The sequence below is a fragment of the Bufo gargarizans genome, chromosome 8 (genome assembly GCF_014858855.1).
Source record: "Bufo gargarizans isolate SCDJY-AF-19 chromosome 8, ASM1485885v1, whole genome shotgun sequence".
Classification (NCBI taxonomy): Eukaryota; Metazoa; Chordata; class Amphibia; order Anura; family Bufonidae; genus Bufo; species Bufo gargarizans.
Genome location: NC_058087.1, coordinates 89,319,473 through 89,340,904, shown reverse-complemented (window position 1 = coordinate 89,340,904; position 21,432 = coordinate 89,319,473).

The window sequence follows — 21,432 nt, the reverse complement described above, 5'->3', positions numbered from 1 at the left end:
CATTTTTTGTTCTGGGTTGAAGTACAATTCCCAATTTAGCAATTTCATAATTTAGTGGTTTCTGCTATATCAGAGCTATTTGAAATCTATCCCAAAAGGGTATATAATATTGAAGGTGCACATAGGGTCATTCAGAATAACTTCACACACACCCGCTACTGTGTATTTCCAAGTCTAATTCTGTCACTAAACCCATACCTGTCACCCAGCGCCTAAATACTAGGCCTCAAATTTAAATCCCTCTAAATCTCTCGTTACCGTTGTCCTGTTGTAGCTGGGAAAGTTATTTAGTGCCCGTCAAAGCACATTTTTTGTTCTGGGTTGAAGTACAATTCCCAATTTAGCAATTTCATAATTTAGTGGTTCCTGCTATATCAGAGCTATTTGAAATCTATCCCAAAAGGGTATATAATATTGAAGGTGCACATAGGGTCATTCAGAATAACTTCACACACACCCGCTACTGTGTATTTCCAAGTCTAATTCTGTCACTAAATCCATACCGGTGACCCAGCGCCTAAATACTAGGCCTCAAATTTAATTCCCTCTAAATCTCTCGTTACCCACCGGTGTACTGTTGTTGCTGGGCAAGATATTTAGTGTCCGTCAAAGCACATTTTTTGTTCTGGGTTGAAGTACAATTCCCAATTTAGCAATTTCATAATTTAGTGGTTTCTGCTATATCAGAGCTATTTGAAATCTATCCCAAAAAGGGTATATAATATTGAAGGTGCACATAGGGTCATTCAGAATAACTTCACACACACCCGCTACTGTGTATTTCCAAGTCTAATTCTGTCACTAAACCCATACCTGTCACCCAGCGCCTAAATACTAGGCCTCAAATTTAAATCCCTCTAAATCTCTCGTTACCGTTGTCCTGTTGTAGCTGGGAAAGTTATTTAGTGCCCGTCAAAGCACATTTTTTGTTCTGGGTTGAAGTACAATTCCCAATTTAGCAATTTCATAATTTAGTGGTTCCTGCTATATCAGAGCTATTTGAAATCTATCCCAAAAGGGTATATAATATTGAAGGTGCACATAGGGTCATTCAGAATAACTTCACACACACCCGCTACTGTGTATTTCCAAGTCTAATTCTGTCACTAAATCCATACCGGTGACCCAGCGCCTAAATACTAGGCCTCAAATTTAATTCCCTCTAAATCTCTCGTTACCCACCGCTGTACTGTTGTTGCTGGGCAAGATATTTAGTGTCCGTCAAAGCACATTTTTTGTTCTGGGTTGAAGTACAATTCCCAATTTAGCAATTTCATAATTTAGTGGTTTCTGCTATATCAGAGCTATTTGAAATCTATCCCTAAAAGGGTATATAATATTGAAGGTGCACATAGGGTCATTCAGAATAACTTCACACACACCCGCTACTGTGTATTTCCAAGTCTAATTCTGTCACTAAATCCATACCGGTGACCCAGCGCCTAAATACTAGGCCTCAAATTTAATTCCCTCTAAATCTCTCGTTACCCACCGTTGTACTGTTGTTGCTGGGCAAGATATTTAGTGTCCGTCAAAGCACATTTTTTGTTCTGGGTTGAAGTACAATTCCCAATTTAGCAATTTCATAATTTAGTGGTTTCTGCTATATCAGAGCTATTTGAAATCTATCCCTAAAAGGGTATATAATATTCAAGGTGCACATTGGGTCATTCAGAATAACTTCACACACACACGCTTCTGTGCATTTCCAAGTCTAATTCTGTCACTAAATCCATACCGGTCACCCAGCGCCTAAATACTAGGCCTCAAATTTATATCCCGCTGAATTTGAATACAATACATTGGGCCAAATAATATATTTGTTGTTGTGGTGAACCATAACAATGAGAAAAACATCTAGTAAGGGACGCGGACGTGGACATGGTCGTGGTGGTGTTAGTGGACCCTCTGGTGCTGGGAGAGGACGTGGCCGTTCTGCCACATCCACACGTCCTAGTGTACCAACTACCTCAGGTCCCAGTAGCCGCCAGAATTTACAGCGATATATGGTGGGGCCCAATGCCGTTCTAAGGATGGTAAGGCCTGAGCAGGTACAGGCATTAGTCAATTGGGTGGCCGACAGTGGATCCAGCACGTTCACATTATCTCCCACCCAGTCTTCTGCAGAAAGCGCACAGATGGCGCCTGAAAACCAACCCCATCAGTCTGTCACATCACCCCCATGCATACCAGGGAAACTGTCTCAGCCTCAAGTTATGCAGCAGTCTCTTATGCTGTTTGAAGACTCCGCTGGCAGGGTTTCCCAAGGGCATCCACCTAGCCCTTCCCCAGCGGTGAAAGACATAGAATGCACTGACGCACAACCACTTATGTTTCCTGATGATGAGGACATGGGAATACCACCTCAGCATGTCTCTGATGATGACGAAACACAGGTGCCAACTGCTGCGTCTTTCTGCAGTGTGCAGACTGAACAGGAGGTCAGGGATCAAGACTGGGTGGAAGACGATGCAGGGGACGATGAGGTCCTAGACCCCACATGGAATGAAGGTCGTGCCACTGACTTTCACAGTTCGGAGGAAGAGGCAGTGGTGAGACCGAGCCAACAGCGTAGCAAAAGAGGGAGCAGTGGGCAAAAGCAGAACACCCGCCGCCAAGAGACTCCGCCTGCTACTGACCGCCGCCATCTGGGACCGAGCACCCCAAAGGCAGCTTCAAGGAGTTCCCTGGCATGGCACTTCTTCAAACAATGTGCTGACGACAAGACCCGAGTGGTTTGCACGCTGTGCCATCAGAGCCTGAAGCGAGGCATTAACGTTCTGAACCTGAGCACAACCTGCATGACCAGGCACCTGCATGCAAAGCATGAACTGCAGTGGAGTAAACACCTTAAAACCAAGGAAGTCACTCAGGCTCCCCCTGCTACCTCTTCTGCTGCTGCCGCCTCGGCCTATTCTGCTGCTGCCGCCTCGGCCTCTTCCTCCGCCTCTGGAGGAACGTTGGCACCTGCCGCCCAGCAAACAGGGGATGTACCACCAACACCACCACCACCACCTCCGTCACCAAGCGTCTCAACCATGTCACACGCCAGCGTTCAGCTCTCCATCTCACAAACATTTGATAGAAAGCGTAAATTCCCACCTAGCCACCCTCGATCCCTGGCCCTGAATGCCAGCATTTCTAAACTACTGGCCTATGAAATGCTGTCATTTAGGCTGGTGGACACAGACAGCTTCAAACAGCTCATGTCGCTTGCTGTCCCACAGTATGTTGTTCCCAGCCGGCACTACTTCTCCAAGAGAGCCGTGCCTTCCCTGCACAACCAAGTATCCGATAAAATCAAGTGTGCACTGCGCAACGCCATCTGTAGCAAGGTCCACCTAACCACAGATACGTGGACCAGTAAGCACGGCCAGGGACGCTATATCTCCCTAACTGCACACTGGGTAAATGTAGTGGCAGCTGGGCCCCAGGCGGAGAGCTGTTTGGCGCACGTCCTTCCGCCGCCAAGGATCGCAGGGCAACATTCTTTGCCTCCTGTTGCCACCTCCTCCTTCTCGGCTTCCTCCTCCTCTTCTTCCACCTGCTCATCCAGTCAGCCACACACCTTCACCACCAACTTCAGCACAGCCCGGGGTAAACGTCAGCAGGCCATTCTGAAACTCATATGTTTGGGGGACAGGCCCCACACCGCACAGGAGTTGTGGCGGGGTATAGAACAACAGACCGACGAGTGGTTGCTGCCGGTGAGCCTCAAGCCCGGCCTGGTGGTGTGTGATAATGGGCGAAATCTCGTTGCAGCTCTGGGACTAGCCAATTTGACGCACATCCCTTGCTTGGCGCATGTGCTGAATTTGGTGGTGCAGAAGTTCATTCACAACTACCCCGACATGTCAGAGCTGCTGCATAAAGTGCGGGCCGTCTGTTCGCGCTTCCGGCGTTCACATCCTGCTGCTGCTCGCCTGTCTGCGCTACAGCGTAACTTCGGCCTTCCCGCTCACCGCCTCATATGCGACGTGCCCACCAGGTGGAACTCCACCTTGCACATGCTGGACAGACTGTGCGAGCAGCAGCAGGCCATAGTGGAGTTTCAGCTGCAGCACGCACGGGTCAGTCGCACTACAGAACAGCACCACTTCACCACCAATGACTGGGCCTCCATGCGAGACCTGTGTGCCCTGTTGCGCTGTTTCGAGTACTCCACCAACATGGCCAGTGGCGATGACACCGTTATCAGCGTTACAATACCACTTCTATGTCTCCTTGAGAAAACACTTAGGGCGATGATGGAACAGGAGGTGGCCCAGGAGGAGGAGGAGGAGGATGAGGAAGAGGGGTCATTTTTAGCACTTTCAGGCCAGTCTCTTCGAAGTGACTCAGAGGGAGGTTTTTTGCAACAGCAGAGGCCAGGTACAAATGTGGCCAGCCAGGGCCCACTACTGGAGGACGAGGAGGACGAGGATGAGGAGGAGGTGGAGGAGGATGAGGATGAAGCATGGTCACAGCGGGGTGGCACCCAACGCAGCTCGGGTCCATCACTGGTGCGTGGCTGGGGGGAAAGGCAGGACGATGACGATACGCCTCCCACAGAGGACAGCTTGTCCTTACCCCTGGGCAGCCTGGCACACATGAGCGACTACATGCTGCAGTGCCTGCGCAACGACAGCAGAGTTGCCCACATTTTAACCTGTGCGGACTACTGGGTTGCCACCCTGCTGGATCCACGCTACAAAGACAATGTGCCCACCTTACTTCCTGCACTGGAGCGTGATAGGAAGATGCGCGAGTACAAGCGCACGTTGGTAGACGCGCTACTGAGAGCATTCCCAAATGTCACAGGGGAACAAGTGGAAGCCCAAGGCCAAGGCAGAGGAGGAGCAAGAGGTCGCCAAGGCAGCTGTGTCACGGCCAGCTCCTCTGAGGGCAGGGTTAGCATGGCAGAGATGTGGAAAACTTTTGTCAACACGCCACAGCTAACTGCACCACCACCTGATACGCAACGTGTTAGCAGGAGGCAACATTTCACTAACATGGTGGAACAGTACGTGTGCACACCCCTCCACGTACTGACTGATGGTTCGGCCCCATTCAACTTCTGGGTCTCTAAATTGTCCACGTGGCCAGAGCTAGCCTTTTATGCCTTGGAGGTGCTGGCCTGCCCGGCAGCCAGCGTTTTGTCTGAACGTGTATTCAGCACGGCAGGGGGCGTCATTACAGACAAACGCAGCCGCCTGTCTACAGCCAATGTGGACAAGCTGACGTTCATAAAAATGAACCAGGCATGGATCCCACAGGACCTGTCCGTCCCTTGTCCAGATTAGACATTAACTACCTCCCCATAACCATATATTATTGGACTCCAGGGCACTTCCTCATTCAATCCTATTTTTATTTTCATTTTACCATTATATTGCGATGCTACCCAAAGTTGAATGAACCTCTCCTCTGCCTGTGTGCTAGGCCTAAATATATGCCAATGGACTGTTGCAGTGGTGGCTGACATGAAGCCTGATTCTCTGCTATGACATGCAGACTAATTCTCTGCTGACATGAAGCCAGATTGTCTGTTACGGGACCTCTCTCCTCTGCCTGGGTGCTGGGCCTAAATTTATGACAATGGACTGTTGCAGTGGTGGCTGACGTGAAGCCTGATTCTCTGCTATGACATGCAGACTGATTCTCTGCTGTCATGAAGCCAGATTGTCTGTTACGGGACCTTTCTCCTCTACCTGGGTTCTGGGCCTAAATTTATGAAAATTGACTCTTACAGTGGTGGGTGACGTGAAGCCTGATTCTCTGCTATGATATGAAGACTGATTCTCTGCTGACATGAAGCCAGATTGTCTGTTACGGGACCTTTCTCCTCTGCCTGGGTTCTGGGCCTAAATTTATGAAAATTGACTCTTACAGTGGTGGGTGACGTGAAGCCTGATTCTCTGCTATGATATGAAGACTGATTCTCTGCTGACATGAAGCCAGATTGTCTGTTACGGGACCTTTCTCCTCTGCCTGGGTTCTGGGCCTAAATTTATGAAAATTGACTCTTACAGTGGTGGGTGACGTGAAGCCTGATTCTCTGCTATGATATGAAGACTGATTCTCTGCTGACATGAAGCCAGATTGTCTGTTACGGGACCTTTCTCCTCTGCCTGGGTTCTGGGCCTAAATTTATGAAAATTGACTCTTACAGTGGTGGGTGACGTGAAGCCTGATTCTCTGCTATGATATGAAGACTGATTCTCTGCTGACATGAAGCCAGATTGTCTGTTACGGGACCTTTCTCCTCTGCCTGGGTTCTGGGCCTAAATTTATGAAAATTGACTCTTACAGTGGTGGGTGACGTGAAGCCTGATTCTCTGCTATGATATGAAGACTGATTCTCTGCTGACATGAAGCCAGATTGTCTGTTACGGGACCTTTCTCCTCTGCCTGGGTTCTGGGCCTAAATTTATGAAAATTGACTCTTACAGTGGTGGGTGACGTGAAGCCTGATTCTCTGCTATGATATGAAGACTGATTCTCTGCTGACATGAAGCCAGATTGTCTGTTACGGGACCTCTCTCCTCTGCCTGGGTGCTGGGCCTAAATATATGCCAATGGACTGTTGCAGTGGTGGCTGACGTGAAGCCTCATTCTCTGCTATGACATGCAGACTAATTCTCTGCTGACATGAAGACAGATTCTCTGTTACGGGACCTCTCTCCTCTGCCTGGGTGCCGGGGCCTAAATATCTGAGAATGGACTGTTCCAGTGGTGGCTGACGTGAAGCCTCATTCTCTGCTATGACATGCAGACTAATTCTCTGCTGACATGAAGACAGATTCTCTGTTACGGGACCTCCCTCCTCTGCCTGGGTGCTGGGCCTAAATATATGCCAATGGACTGTTGCAGTGGTGGCTGACGTGAAGCCTCATTCTCTGCTATGACATGCAGACTAATTCTCTGCTGACATGAAGACAGATTCTCTGTTACGGGACCTCCCTCCTCTGCCTGGGTGCTGGGCCTAAATATATGCCAATGGACTGTTGCAGTGGTGGCTGACGTGAAGCCTCATTCTCTGCTATGACATGCAGACTGATTCTCTGCTGACATGAAGCCAGATTCTCTGTTACGGGACCTCTCTCCTCTGCCTGTGTGTGTGCTGGGCCTAAATATATGCCAATGGACTGTTGCAGTGGTGGCTGACGTGAAGCCTCATTCTCTGCTATGACATGCAGACTGATTCTCTGCTGACATGAAGCCAGATTCTCTGTTACGGGACCTCTCTCCTCTGCCTGTGTGTGTGCTGGGCCTAAATATATGCCAATGGACTGTTGCAGTGGTGGCTGACGTGAAGCCTCATTCTCTGCTATGACATGCAGACTAATTCTCTGCTGACATGAAGACAGATTCTCTGTTACGGGACCTCCCTCCTCTGCCTGGGTGCTGGGCCTAAATATATGCCAATGGACTGTTGCAGTGGTGGCTGACGTGAAGCCTCATTCTCTGCTATGACATGCAGACTGATTCTCTGCTGACATGAAGCCAGATTCTCTGTTACGGGACCTCTCTCCTCTGCCTGTGTGTGTGCTGGGCCTAAATATATGCCAATGGACTGTTGCAGTGGTGGCTGACGTGAAGCCTCATTCTCTGCTATGACATGCAGACTGATTCTCTGCTGACATGAAGCCAGATTCTCTGTTACGGGACCTCTCTCCTCTGCCTGTGTGTGTGCTGGGCCTAAATATATGCCAATGGACTGTTGCAGTGGTGGCTGACGTGAAGCCTCATTCTCTGCTATGACATGCAGACTAATTCTCTGCTGACATGAAGACAGATTCTCTGTTACGGGACCTCCCTCCTCTGCCTGGGTGCTGGGCCTAAATATATGCCAATGGACTGTTGCAGTGGTGGCTGACGTGAAGCCTCATTCTCTGCTATGACATGCAGACTAATTCTCTGCTGACATGAAGACAGATTCTCTGTTACGGGACCTCTCTCCTCTGCCTGGGTGCCGGGGCCTAAATATCTGAGAATGGACTGTTCCAGTGGTGGGTGACGGGAAGCCAGATTCTCTGCTATGGAACCTCTCTCCAATTGATTTTGGTTAATTTTTATTTATTTAATTTTTATTTTAATTCATTTCCCTATCCACATTTGTTTGCAGGGGATTTACCTACATGTTGCTGCCTTTTGCAGCCCTCTAGCTCTTTCCTGGGCTGTTTTACAGCCTTTTTAGTGCCGAAAAGTTCGGGTCCCCATTGACTTCAATGGGGTTCGGGTTCGGGACGAAGTTCGGATCGGGTTCGGATCCCGAACCCGAACATTTCCGGGATGTTCGGCCGAACTTCTCGAACCCGAACATCCAGGTGTTCGCTCAACTCTAATGTTTACGGATGCCAAGTGTTTTTCTAGTCTGGGGTATAACTCAAATAATTATAAAGCCACTAAGCCACTATATCTGGTGTTCTTATAGCATGTGTTGAGACCCAGTAAGAATTGGGCGGTTTAGCCCTATTTTATCATACGACCAACATACATATAGGTCTCTCAGGAGGTGACCACATTATTGTTTTTTCGGTTTAAACAAAATTTTCGGTTTAAACAATAATGTGGTCACCTCCTGAGAGACCTATATGTATGTTGGTCGTATGATAAAATAGGGCTAAACCGCCCAATTCTTACTGGGTCTCAACACATGCTATAAGAACACCAGATATAGTGGCTTAGTGGCTTTATAATTATTTGAGTTATACCCCAGACTAGAAAAACACTTGGCATCCGTAAACATCGCTCCAGGATTGTAGGGCATGGCAGGCTTTCTCTCCAACCATTTGAAGGGAAGCAGGAGGCAGATTTTAGTTCAAGATCTGGGGGAGACAAGGGGGAAAAAAATAGAGACGCTAATAATTCAATACACAGCTGAGACAAAGCCTAGCTAGACAAAGAAGTAGAGACAGGAGGGACACCTGAGAAGTATCAGGCACCTCCAGAGCAAGCTGTGTAGTGACGGAAATGTATGTACATGAACGTACTTGAAAGTGTGAAACACAGAACCCCTACTCCAGATCCTGAGGAATTTTAATGGTGTGTTCTCCTGATACAATAGGACAAATTTTAAATGTGATATAATAAAAGTATAAGTTTTAATAATCAGTCAGTGAGGAATAAGGGCCACAGATGGTCCTAGAGACCCTTGAAAATTTTCGGTCTATGCATTCCAGACTTCAGGCTGTAATTGACTGCAAAGGATTTGCAACCAAGTATTAAAAAGTGAAAGTTTGATTTATCATTATTATTCTGCCCCATTACTTCTGGTTCCTTAACAAGTGGGAGGCACATATGCAAACTGTTGTAATTCCTACAATGTTCACCTGATTTGGATGTACATACTCTCAAATTAAAGCTGACAGTCTGCAGTTAAAGCACATCTTGTTTGTTTCATTTCAAATCCATTGTGGTGGTGTATAGAGCCAAATATGTTAGAATTGTGTCGATGTCCCAATATTTATGGACCTGACTGTAGTTCTTAACAATCTCTTTGTAACAAAGCTAGGGCCAGCCCTGTACTGCACATGGACCCAGAGATCTCTGTATTCATTTCTCTGCTAGATTTATATCAAGCTGACAGCTCAAGGGGAGTGTCCTTTCTGCTGCAGCTCAGGGTGTGTGTCTCAGCTCTCCCTATCACAACTCAGGAGGCAGTTGAAGGATGAAACTAAGCATGGGCGGCCCTCTGAGTGAGCAGGACAAAAAAATAAGAAAAAGAACAAAGAGCAGGTGGCGCTATACAGATACATTTTATTGAATAACTCACTGGCTATACACACATTTTTTATTACATGCAATTACAAAATTATTCAGATCCAGGAGCTGGTTTTAAAACCCTAGGATATTGTTCGTGGGACAGCCACTTTAAGTATTTTCTTAAGGATTCTCTGGCTGGTAATGTCCTAGAAGATCCTATTTCCCATAACCCATGTTGTTCAGGGCACCCATCCATCTACAGTATGAGATGCCCAGATTATTTGATTCTGGTTCTTAATTTGACCCATAATTGATATCGTCACAGGAGTCAACTTTTAAAGCAGGGGTAGGGAACCTCCGGCCCGAGGGTTGTATGCGGCCCGCAGAACCATTTCATGTGGCCCCCGGCCCCCTGCCAGAGCATATTGTAAAAATGCTAATGACCACTTCCATTATGGAAGCGTTCACTAGCATGCAGGAGCCACAGGAAGATGAGAACAGCGCTGCAGTAGCTATACTCGCCTTCCCTGGTCTTCTTCCGGCCCTACGCTGTGTAGACGCGCATTATGACCTGACGCTGTGTGCTGTCAGGTCACAGTACAGTGCAGTGGGAAGAAGACCAGGGAGTAAATCTGTCAAGAGGCAGCGCCGTCCGAAGATGGAAAGGTAAGTTTATTTATTTATTTTAAATGTCTGATCTGAGGTCTGATTGGGGCTGATCAGAGGATAATGGAGGGTGGGGAGGGTCTGATGGGGGTCTGATCTGAGACTCGGGGTCTGATAGGGGTTTGATCTGAGGCTGGGGGGTCTGATGAGGGTCTGATCTGAGGCTGGGGGTCTGATAGGGGTTTGAACTGAAGCTGGGGGGTCTGATGAGGGTCTGATCTGAGGCTGGGGGTCTGAGGGGGTCTGACCTGAGGCTAGGGAGGGTCTGATGGGGGCCTGATCTGAGGTTGGGAGGTCTGATGGGGGTGTGATCTGAGGCTGGGGGTCTGATGAGGGTCTGCTCTAAGGCTAGGGAGGGTCTGATCTGAGGCTGTTGTAGGCTGGGGGGTCTGATAGAAGGCTGATTTTAGGCTGATGGAGGTGGGGGCAGATCTGAGGCTGAGAAAGGGTCAAAAACAGGGACAGTTGCTAAGAAAGAGGCAGGGACAGTGGGAAGGAGAGTGAAAGCTGGGTAAGCCCCTCTCTAGACCCCTCTGGGTTTAGCTTGGCTGCCATTAATGCCAAATAAAGAACTAAATATATAACATTCTCAACTTAAAAACTAGACTTCTACATGTGGTCAAAATTGCGTCTGTACTATTCATAATATATAGTGCAGCGCCATTTTGTGCTGCAAAAATACAGTGCTCTAGATTTTTTTATTCAAGCACAATTTCTGTATCTTACCCTTAAGTCACTTATATGTTTGACCAAATATAGCAGTCACATTTTTAAGTTGAGAATTTTGTATGGCCCTCAAACGATGTACCAAATATCCAAATGGCCATCGGCAGCAAAAGGGTTCCCCACCCCTGCTTTAAAAGAAAAATAATAAATGTGTTTTTTATTATTCTGTGGTGGCAAAGCCTGTAAGAAACACATTCTCATCTTCTCTGAACTCAAAGTCAAGATAAATGATTTATGAAAAATTGAAAAACCATCTCTGTAGTTTGCTGTAGACATTGGACTCTTGCCTCTCTTCATTTAATTCTCCTCTGAGTTTAGTGTTCCTAATTCCCTTCTTAACATCTTCATCTCTGAGTAGTTCCCCCTCATTCCTCATTCTCCATTTTCTTTATTTCGGTACCATCCAGAAAGGGGAGTAAAGGGCTCTTGACCCGGCCGAGAATCCACCAGATGACCGCTAATGAGCATTAGCGACTATCTGCCAGTGTAAAGGTGCTGCCGATTACCCAATGAACAAGCAAAATGCTGGTTCACCAGGTAATTGAATCGTTTGTGTAGGCATCTAAATTATCGTTTGCTGGCAGCATCACTGCATGTATAGTTTATTGTTGCCAAAGTATCTAAACAAACCTTTCATATGGAAGATGCCATCATGAATAATTGCACTCGGATTACACAGGGGTCTTCTTCTGTAATACCTCTGTCTGGTTTAATCACATGGGTGGAAAATACTTTTTTACTTCCCCATGGCTCCTCTGTCTTGTTTTGACAGGGAACCGCAAAATGCATAGAACTTTGGAATCAGAATAGATAATGACCTTTCTTTTATAGCCATTAAAGGTTGTATGTGATTTTTGTCATGAACCAGCAGGTTTTAACCCACTGTGCCACATGTCCTACCTCCTCTAAGGGCATTGTCTAAGTGAACCCCTCGATTGTCACAGTACCGCTGATGGTGGGAATAGACTTTCCTGTACAGTGTTCATTTTAGGACATGGTCAGATATCATAGTCAAGTATCAAAATAATGCCAATGTGACACCTGACCCTGATACCTGACTCTGACACCTGACACCTGACTCTGACACCTGACACCTGACTCTGACACCTGACTCTGACACATGACCCTGACACCTGACACCGACACCTGACCCTTACACCTGACCCTGACCCTGACACCTGACCCTGACACCTGACTCTGACACCTGACCCTGACACCTGACCCTGACACCTGACCCTGACACCTGACTCTGACACCTGACACCTGACCCTGACACCTGACCCTGACACCTGACCCTGACACCTGACCCTGACCCTGACACCTGACCCTGACACCTGACCCTGACACCTGACTCTGACACCTGACACCTGACCCTGACACCTGACACCTGACACCTGACACCTGACTCTGACACCTGACACCTGACTCTGACACCTGACCCTGACACCTGACACCTGACCCTGACACCTGACCCTGACACCTGACTCTCATATCTGAGTTTGACTTATGCTCTTCATAGGTCAGGGTCAAAGTGAGAATGAGTTATAGATATATACTATGTATTTGTATGCTAAATCACACAACCAAAGTATGTCTATTGCTGAGCTTATAGCTCTGTGCCTAAAATGCTGTAAGCTAACACATTACAGTGTTATGAGCGCAGAGCTGATAGCTCAGTGGTAAAGAAGGAAACAAAGGATTTTAGGTTTACTGTGGTTTTGAATGCTACATCACATAGATGAACAAAAAGCCTAAGCTCATACAAGGCAAGCTGGTGGCTCAGTGCTAATGCTGTTGCCCCATGTCCAGGCCTTCTGAGTTCAAAGCCCCTTTCAGCCTCAAAAAAATATTTACATTTTATTATGCCCTAGATAAGAGGCAAATTTAAATGATGTGTGACGCTGACGTGTGACGCTGATATCTGACGTCCTTCACTTCTCAGTGTCACAAGGGATTTTAGCTTTACTGTGGTTTTGTATTCTACATCACATAGATGAACAAAAATCACAAGCTTATCTAAGGCAAGCCGGTAGCTCAGTGGTAATGCTGCTGCCCCATGTCCAGGCTTTCTGAGTTCAAAACCCCTTTCAGCCTCTAACAAGTGTTTATATTTTATTATGCCCTAGATAAGAGGCAAATTTAAATGATGTGTGACGCTGACGTGTGACGCTGATGTCTCACGTCCTTCATTTGTCAGTGTCGCAAGGGATCTTAGGTTTACTGTGGTTTTTGCTATACTACATCTCATAGATCAAAAAAATCACCACCTTTAGTGTCTAAAGCTATAGCTCAGTGGTAAGACACTTGCTTTGCATGTAGTGTTCATGGGTTCAAAACCCATTTTAGGCTTTTAATAAAATTTATATTTTATTGAGCTCTAGATCAGAGTCAAATTCAAGTGCTGTGTGATGTAAGTAGTCCTTTTATTTTATTTTATTAAGAGTACATGGGCAGCACTATAGTAAAGGGGGCCCTGTATACAGAGCTGTATCCTGGATTTTACATATATACTGTATATATGTGTATTATACACCCAGTGTGCTACAGCTTCACCACACTGAGATCTGCTCAGAAAGCTGATATACATATCACTGCTTTATCCACGGACACAATATATGGTCATACAGATGGCAGTACTATGTGATAGCTTCTAAGTATAGAAAACCATGTGGTAATGTCATAGCTCGGAGGTTACATTAATGGCTTTGCTTGTTGAAGTCCCCAGAAAGACATATGTATTTTTCTTTTATAGCATATACTATAATAAATAATATGTCATTAACCCATAGGATACCAGCGCTGTACATGTATGTCGCTGGAAACACGGTCACAAATCCCAGCGCCATACAGGTACAGCGCTCTGATCGGGCGGCCACAGGAGCTACTCCCGCCTGATCAGCTGCAGTGGTCCGGCAGGCACTAATAGTTGGACCCCTGCTGTATGCACCGGCATCGGTGAAAACACTGATGCCTGCTCATTAACCCTTGCACTGCCGCAGTCAGCGCTGACGGCTGCATGTGCGGTATCCCCGTGGTGCTGTCATGTCAGCCTGCTGTCTAGCCCTGTCAGTCAATGGGGGGAGGGGTGTGTGTGCAGAGCACAGGGGGTGTTATAGAGCATTGCTCAGAATATTAAGCCCCGCCTCTGAGGGCTCCAATTGTTTATTTGCATATGAATCTCTGCATATCTCTGCAGCTATTTATCATACATAATCAGCATAATGAGCCCTACCAGGCAGTATGTATGGTCTAATAGGGTTGATTCTGGCGACAGAGCCTCTTTAGCCTCTTATGGACACAGGGCGTACCTGTGTATTTCCGATCACCGCTGCACGGCGGGCAGTGTTAGGAACGGTGTGCCTGCTGAAATCATTCAGAAGGCACCCTGTGACAATGCCGAGGGGGGGTCCTGTGACCATCCTCCCCTATATCGGCGATTGCTGCAAACCGCAGGTCAATTCAGACCTGCGGTTTGCAGCATTTCCAGGTTATTCAGGTCTCCGGTGACCCGGAATAGGAGAGGGATCAGTGGTGTAATATACACCACCAATCACCCTCCGTAGATCCTGTGAGGTGGCGGTGACGGAAGATGAGGGTGAGGATCACCTGTGATTGGTTGGAGGGACTGACCTGGAGATAAGGTCCTGGAGCTCCTCTCTCCCCGCCCACAGACTTCTGTGTGAGTAAGGAGAGAGGAGCCCTGTGTCGGTCCATTTGCATCCCACACGATCCGCCGCCATCCGTGGCCCCTGAGACCCCATAAAGTGCCATCTGGCATATAAACATTTAGGGAGAGCTTTAGGTTAGGCAGGGGTAGTGAAAAAAAAAAAAAAAAGTTAATTTTTGTGTGCAGCACCCGGATCTGAGGGTGTCTGGGGTCCCCAGCAACTTGTGCGACCCCCGTCCCCCCTTGTGCGACCCCCGTCCCCGCTGACTGTGGCCGGCACTCTTAGCTGTAAAAGAGCGCCTGGCCACTGTTAGCGCATCGCTCACCCCACTGCTGATCAGCGAGTTTTTGGGCTGTGAGCAATTTTTCGGGGATTCTGTTAGGTTAGGGTAGGGTATACATAAAAACACACCGCCCCCCACACACACACTAAATAAAGTTTTACACACACACGCACTCCCCTTTAGCGTTCTAAGATGGCCCGCCGGATGTTCTCGGCTGAGGAGGCATACGCCCAGCTGCTCTCCGACTCCGAGAGCCCCAGTGAGGACGAGGATGACCCCACTTTCCTGTTGTCATCCTCGTTCTCCTCATCATCTAGTGATGATGATGAGCCCCAAGGCGATGGAGACGCCGCCAGGCGGAGCCCCCCATGCCAGGAGCCCTGTGGCCCACACTAGTATGAGCAGCCCTGGGGCTTGTACTAGTTTTCCGGCCCACCAGGCGAATTCACCTGATCCCTCTACCGGTGAACTTGACTGGAGTACCCCAGAGGATTTTGAGCCCTTGATTCCTGACTTTTTTGGCCAACCAGGAATCCAGACACAGTGGGCTTCACTGAATATGACATTTTTAGGTTTTTTTCAGTGAACAATTTGTGAATCTGATGGTGGAGCAAACAAACTTGTTCACCCAACAGTTTATAGCCCAATTTCTCCCGAGTCAGAAAATACCTCATATGTGGATGTAGAGTGATCTGCGGGTGAACTACGCGGCTCAGAAGAGAAAGAGCGCTATTGGGATTTTGGACAACCAAAATCGCAATGGCGCTCCTTTTCTTATGAGCCATGTAGTTCGCCTGCAGAGCACTTTACGTCCACATATGGGGTATGTCCTTACTCAGGAGAAATTGGGCTACGAATTTTGGGGCGTGTTTTCTCCTATTACCCCTTGTAAAAATTAAATAAAAGGGGCTACAAGAACATGTTAGTGTAAAAAAAAGGAGATTTTGAATTTTCTCCTCCACTTTGCAGCTATTCCTGTGAAGACTGTGAAATAAATTAAAATGGGGGAAGAGCAGGGGCGGACTGAGAACCCTCAGGGCCCCCGGGCAAAATAAATCAAGGGCCCCCTTACAGGCCCCACCCATGTTCTGCTGCAAGACCCACCCTTGTCCCGCCTCCAGCCACACCCTACACAATCTTTAATAAGATTTCAAAGTTAAAGCGACACAAAAGGCACCCAGACCACTTCAGCTCATTGATGTGGTCTGGGTACAGTGTCCCTTTTGCAAATCGAGCTGCAATGTTCTAGAGAAACTGCATTGTTTACGTTCCAGCAATAAGTCGGCCTCTAGTCGCTGGCGGCCACCTGAGGGCTTCCTGGAGTAAAACAGACCTTTAGTCCGGTATCTGACGCTGGACGTCCTCACACTCTGCATGATGACCTCCAGGGTCAGATTTTTCCCCATAGGAAAGCATTGATTCAATGCTTTCGTATGGGGTGATCTAATCTCAGCGTCCATTAGTGAGGCTCTGTTAGAAACAGTCCCCTCCACCTTGTACTTGTTCCACTGATCTGCTACTTGCGGGCTACGTGGGCATGAGTTCAGTCACTTCGGCGCGTGATCCCGCGAGACCCGTGACCTACAGCAGCGGGTCTCTCGAGATCACGCGCTGCAGGACGGGATAGCGCACCGAAGTGACTGAACTCATGCCCGAGCAGCCCACAAGTAGCGGAACAATTACAAGAGGGATGGGGAATAGCCAAATTAAAAAAATATTTTGAACCAAAAGGTGTGCTTTTGGTGGGTTTTGAACTAATGGTGGTCTGTGGATGGCACTGTTGTGGGGTCTCTGTGGATGGCACTGTTGTGGGGTCTCTGTGGATGGCACTGTTGTGGGGGCTCTGTGGATGGCACTGTTGTGGGGGCTCTGTGGATGGCACTGTTGTGGGGGCTCTGTGGATGGCACTGTTGTGGGGGCTATGTGGATGGCACTGTTGTGGGGGCTATGTGGATGGCACTGTTGTGGGGGCTCTGTGGATGGCACTGTGGGTGACACATATATAGCACCTTATGCTATATATGTGTCATCCACAGATACCCCCATAACAGTGTCCTGTGAGTGAATGACCCCCAATACAGGGTCTGGGGGCCGGCATCTGGTGTTGTAATGGCAGCGGGGCCCGGTGCAGTCACTGTATTCTATTGCACCGGGCCCCGCTCACTGTAATACTAATTTTCATATGTGAACAAGAACAAGAGAAATCCTCTGCGATCCTCTCCCTCTCTGTACTCACAAACTCAGTAGCAGGCAGGCCGGGCGGCAGCGCAACTCACTGACGTCACGCGCCTGCTCCTCCCACTTTATGAATGGAGCAGGCGCGTGACGTCAGTGAGTTACGCTGCCGCCTGGCCTGCCAGGCTGTTACTGAGTTTGTGAGTACGGAGAGGGAGAGGATCGCAGAGGATTTCTCTTCTTGTTCACATATGAAAATTAGTATTACAGTGAGCGGGGCCCGGTGCAATAGAATACAGTGACTGCACCGGGCCCCGCTGCCATTACCACCATTACCAAGCCAGCATAACATTCGGAATTGGGGCGCTGGGCATAACACATTATGCTATTCTGCGGCGGGCCCCCATCCCGGCCGGGCCCTCGGACCATGTCCGAAGTGCCCGACCGGTCAGTCCGCCCCTGGGGAAGGGAATTATAAATTTAGTACTCCATTGAAGTGTGGTACTCCCTGAAGCAACCGTCAATACAGAGGCACGTGATTGGGGCACGTGTCACACTGAGTGGTGGTGTCCTTCCGTTACCCCCTCCTGTTACACACGCTGCACTTTTTTGGGGACCGTCCCTTCTTTCCAGTATGGGGGAACCACACCTTGAAAGTGTTGGCCAGGGACGATCCGGGCGCCTCCAATTCCCAAGGTACTCCGGCCTGCTCTTTCCCGGTCAGAAAAGATCAGGGCCTTGAGGACTGCCTCATAGAACTGGAGGAATGTCCCTGTGCTGCCAGCGCTCTGTGACAGCACAAAAGAGTTGTACAAGGCAACCTGCACCAAGTAGACCGCAACTTCTTTGTACCATGCTCGGGTTTTGCGCATGGTGTTTAGGGTTGCCACCTTTTCTTCAAGCCAAACCTGAACAGAAGGGAGGGAGGGCCCCCTTCCAAGCCCCACCCATGTCCTGCCTCCAACCACGCCCATGTCCCGCCCCCAGCCACACCCATGTCCCGCCTCCACCCCTGGTCGCTGTCGCACCACGATCGTTACGCCCCTGATCCCGTCACTACAGAAATACAGCGCCTCATACCTCTTACATCCAGTGACGTCTCCTTTGATGTAGATGTTCTCTTTCCTCATCTTCTCCTTTCAAACCTTCAGACCAGACACCATTTTTCAGCCATTTCTCGTCTCTGCAGTTTGACAATAAAAATCTTAGTTTACTACTTTTCCATCATCCTCCCATCTTCTGGACAAATCATCCTACTACCCCCAATACTGTGCCGCTGTGCTCCCCAATACTATACTGCAGAAACAGATAAACCCCCTGATAATGGTAGTTCCACACAGAGCCCCCCATATAAAATACCCCTTCTTTGTGGCCTCAGTAGAAGCCCCCAAATAATGTGCCAGTAAGAAGTGCCCCCATAGATGCCCCAATGTGTCAGTAAGAAGTGCCTCTTTTCTCCCGCCCAATATGTGCCAGTATAAGGTGCCTTTTCCCCCCCTTCCCTTATATGTGCCAGTATCAAGTGCCTCTTCCCCCCCTTCCCTTATATGTGCCAGTATCAAGTGCCTCATTTATCCCCCCCAATATGTGCCAGTATAAGGTGCCTCTTTCCCTCCCTTCCCCCCATATGTGGCAATTTCAAGTGCCTCATTCTCTCCCCCCAATATGTGCCAGTATGAGGTGCCTCTTTCCCCCCCTTCCCCCATATGTGGCAGTTTCAAGTGCCTCATTCCCCCCCCCAATATGTGCCAGTATAAGGTGCCTCTTTCCACCCCTTCCCCTATATGTGCCAATTTCAAGTGCCTCTTTTCTCCTCCACCCCCAAATATGTGCCAGTATAAGGTGTCTCCCCCCCCTTCCCCCATATGTGCCAGTTTCAAGTGCCTCATTTCTCCTCCTCCCCAATATGTGCCAGTATAAGGTGCCTCTTTCCACCCCTTCCCCCATATGTGCCAATTTCAGGTGCCTCTCTTCTCTAAAAAAAATAAAAAAATGTTTTACTTACCTCCAACGATGCGATGCAGGCCTCTTCCCGGCCTGTGTACCGTGCTGTATGGCTCAGGCGGCGTGATGACATAATCGCGCCGCCTGCACCAGCCTCTGATAGGCTGCGGACCTTGTGCCTGCAGCCTATCAGAGGAACAGGGGAGGGAGACGCCTCTCCCTCCCCTGCCGCAGCACAGCTGTCTGTATCGCTGTCCTGAGGACGGCGATACAGATGACTATGGAGATGAGCGCTTCCACAATGGAAGTGCTCATCTCCCTGTGCCCAGCCACCGCCGCCATCATTCACAGCTGATCCTGTGCCTGGGTCTGACAAAGGCATGTACCCGGGCACAGGATTGCAAACCCGGACTGTCCGGGTCATTCCCGTATGGGTGGCAACCCTATTCTGAGCAATGCTCTATAACACCCCCTGTGCTCTGCACACACACCCCTCCCCCCATTGACTGACAGGGCTAGACACCAGGCTGACGTCACAACACCACGGGGATACCGCACATGCAGCAGTCAGCGCTGACTGCGGCAGTGCAAGGGTTAATGAGCAGGCATCAGTGTTTTCACCGATGCCGGTGCATACAGCAGGGGTCCAACTATTAGTGCCTGCCGGACCACTGCAGCTGATCGGGAGGGAGTAGCTCCTGTGCCGCCCGATCAGAGCGCTGTACCTGTATGGCGCTGGGATTTGTGACCGTGTTTCCAGCGACATACATGTACAGCGCTGGTATCCTATGGGTTAATGACATATTATTTATTATAGTATATGCTATAAAAGAAAAATACATATGTCTTTCTGGGGACTTCAACAAGCAAAGCCATTAATGTAACCTCCGAGCTATAACATTACCACATGGTTTTCTATACTTAGAAGCTATCACATAGTACTGCCATCTGTATGACCATATATTGTGTCTGTGGATAAACCAGTAATGTATAGCAGCTTTCTGAGCAGATCTCAGTGTGGTGAAGCTGTAGCACACTGTGTGTATAATACACATATATACAGTATATATGTAAAATCCAGGATACAGCTCTGTATACAGGGCCCCCTTTACTATAGTGCTGCCCATGTACTCTTAATAAAATAAAAAAAAGGACTACTTACATCACACACCACTTGAATTTGACTCTGATCTAGAGCTCAATAAAATATAAAATATAAATTTTATTAAAAGCCTAAAAGGGGTTTTGAACCCATGAACACTACATGCAAAGCAAGTGTCTTACCACTGAGCTATAGCTTTAGACACTAAAGGTGGTGATTTTTTTGATCTATGAGATGTAGTATAGCAAAAACCACAGTAAACCTAAGATCCCTTGCGACACTGACAAATGAAGGACGTGAGATATCATCGTCACACGTCAGCGTCACACATCATTTAAATTTGCCTCTTATCTAGGGCATAATAAAATATAAACACTTGTTAGAGGCTGAAAGGGGTTTTGAACTCAGAAAGCCTGGACATGGGGCAGCAGCATTACCACTGAGCTACCAGGCTTGCCTTAGATAAGCTTGTGATTTTTGTTCATCTATGTGATGTAGAATACAAAACCACAGTAAAGCTAAAATCCCTTGTGACACTGAGAAGTGAAGGACGTCAGATATCAGCGTCACACGTCAGTGTCACACATCATTTAAATTTGCCTCTTATCTAGGGCATAATAAAATGTAAATATTTTTTTGAGGCTGAAGGGGGCTTTGAACTCAGAAGGCCTGGACATGGGACAACAGCATTACCACTGAGCCACCAGCTTGCCTTGTATGAGCTTAGGCTTTTTGTTCATCTATGTGATGTAGCATTCAAAACCACAGTAAACCTAAAATCCTTTGTTTCCTTCCTTACCACTGAGCTATCAGCTCTGCGCTCATAACACTGTAATGTGTTAGCTTACAGCATTTTAGGCACAGAGCTATAAGCTCAGCAATAGACATACTTTGGTTGTGTGATTTAGCATACAAATACATAGTATATATCTATAACTCATTCTCACTTTGACCCTGACCTATGAAGAGCATAAGTCAAACTCAGATATGAGAGTCAGGTGTCAGGGTCAGGTGTCAGGGTCAGGTGTCAGGTGTCAGGGTCAGGTGTCAGAGTCAGGTGTCAGGTGTCAGAGTCAGGTGTCAGGGTCAGGTGTCAGGGTCAGGGTCAGGTGTCAGGGTCAGGTGTCAGGGTCAGGTGTCGGTGTCAGGGTCAGGTGTCAGGGTCAGGTGTCAGGGTCAGG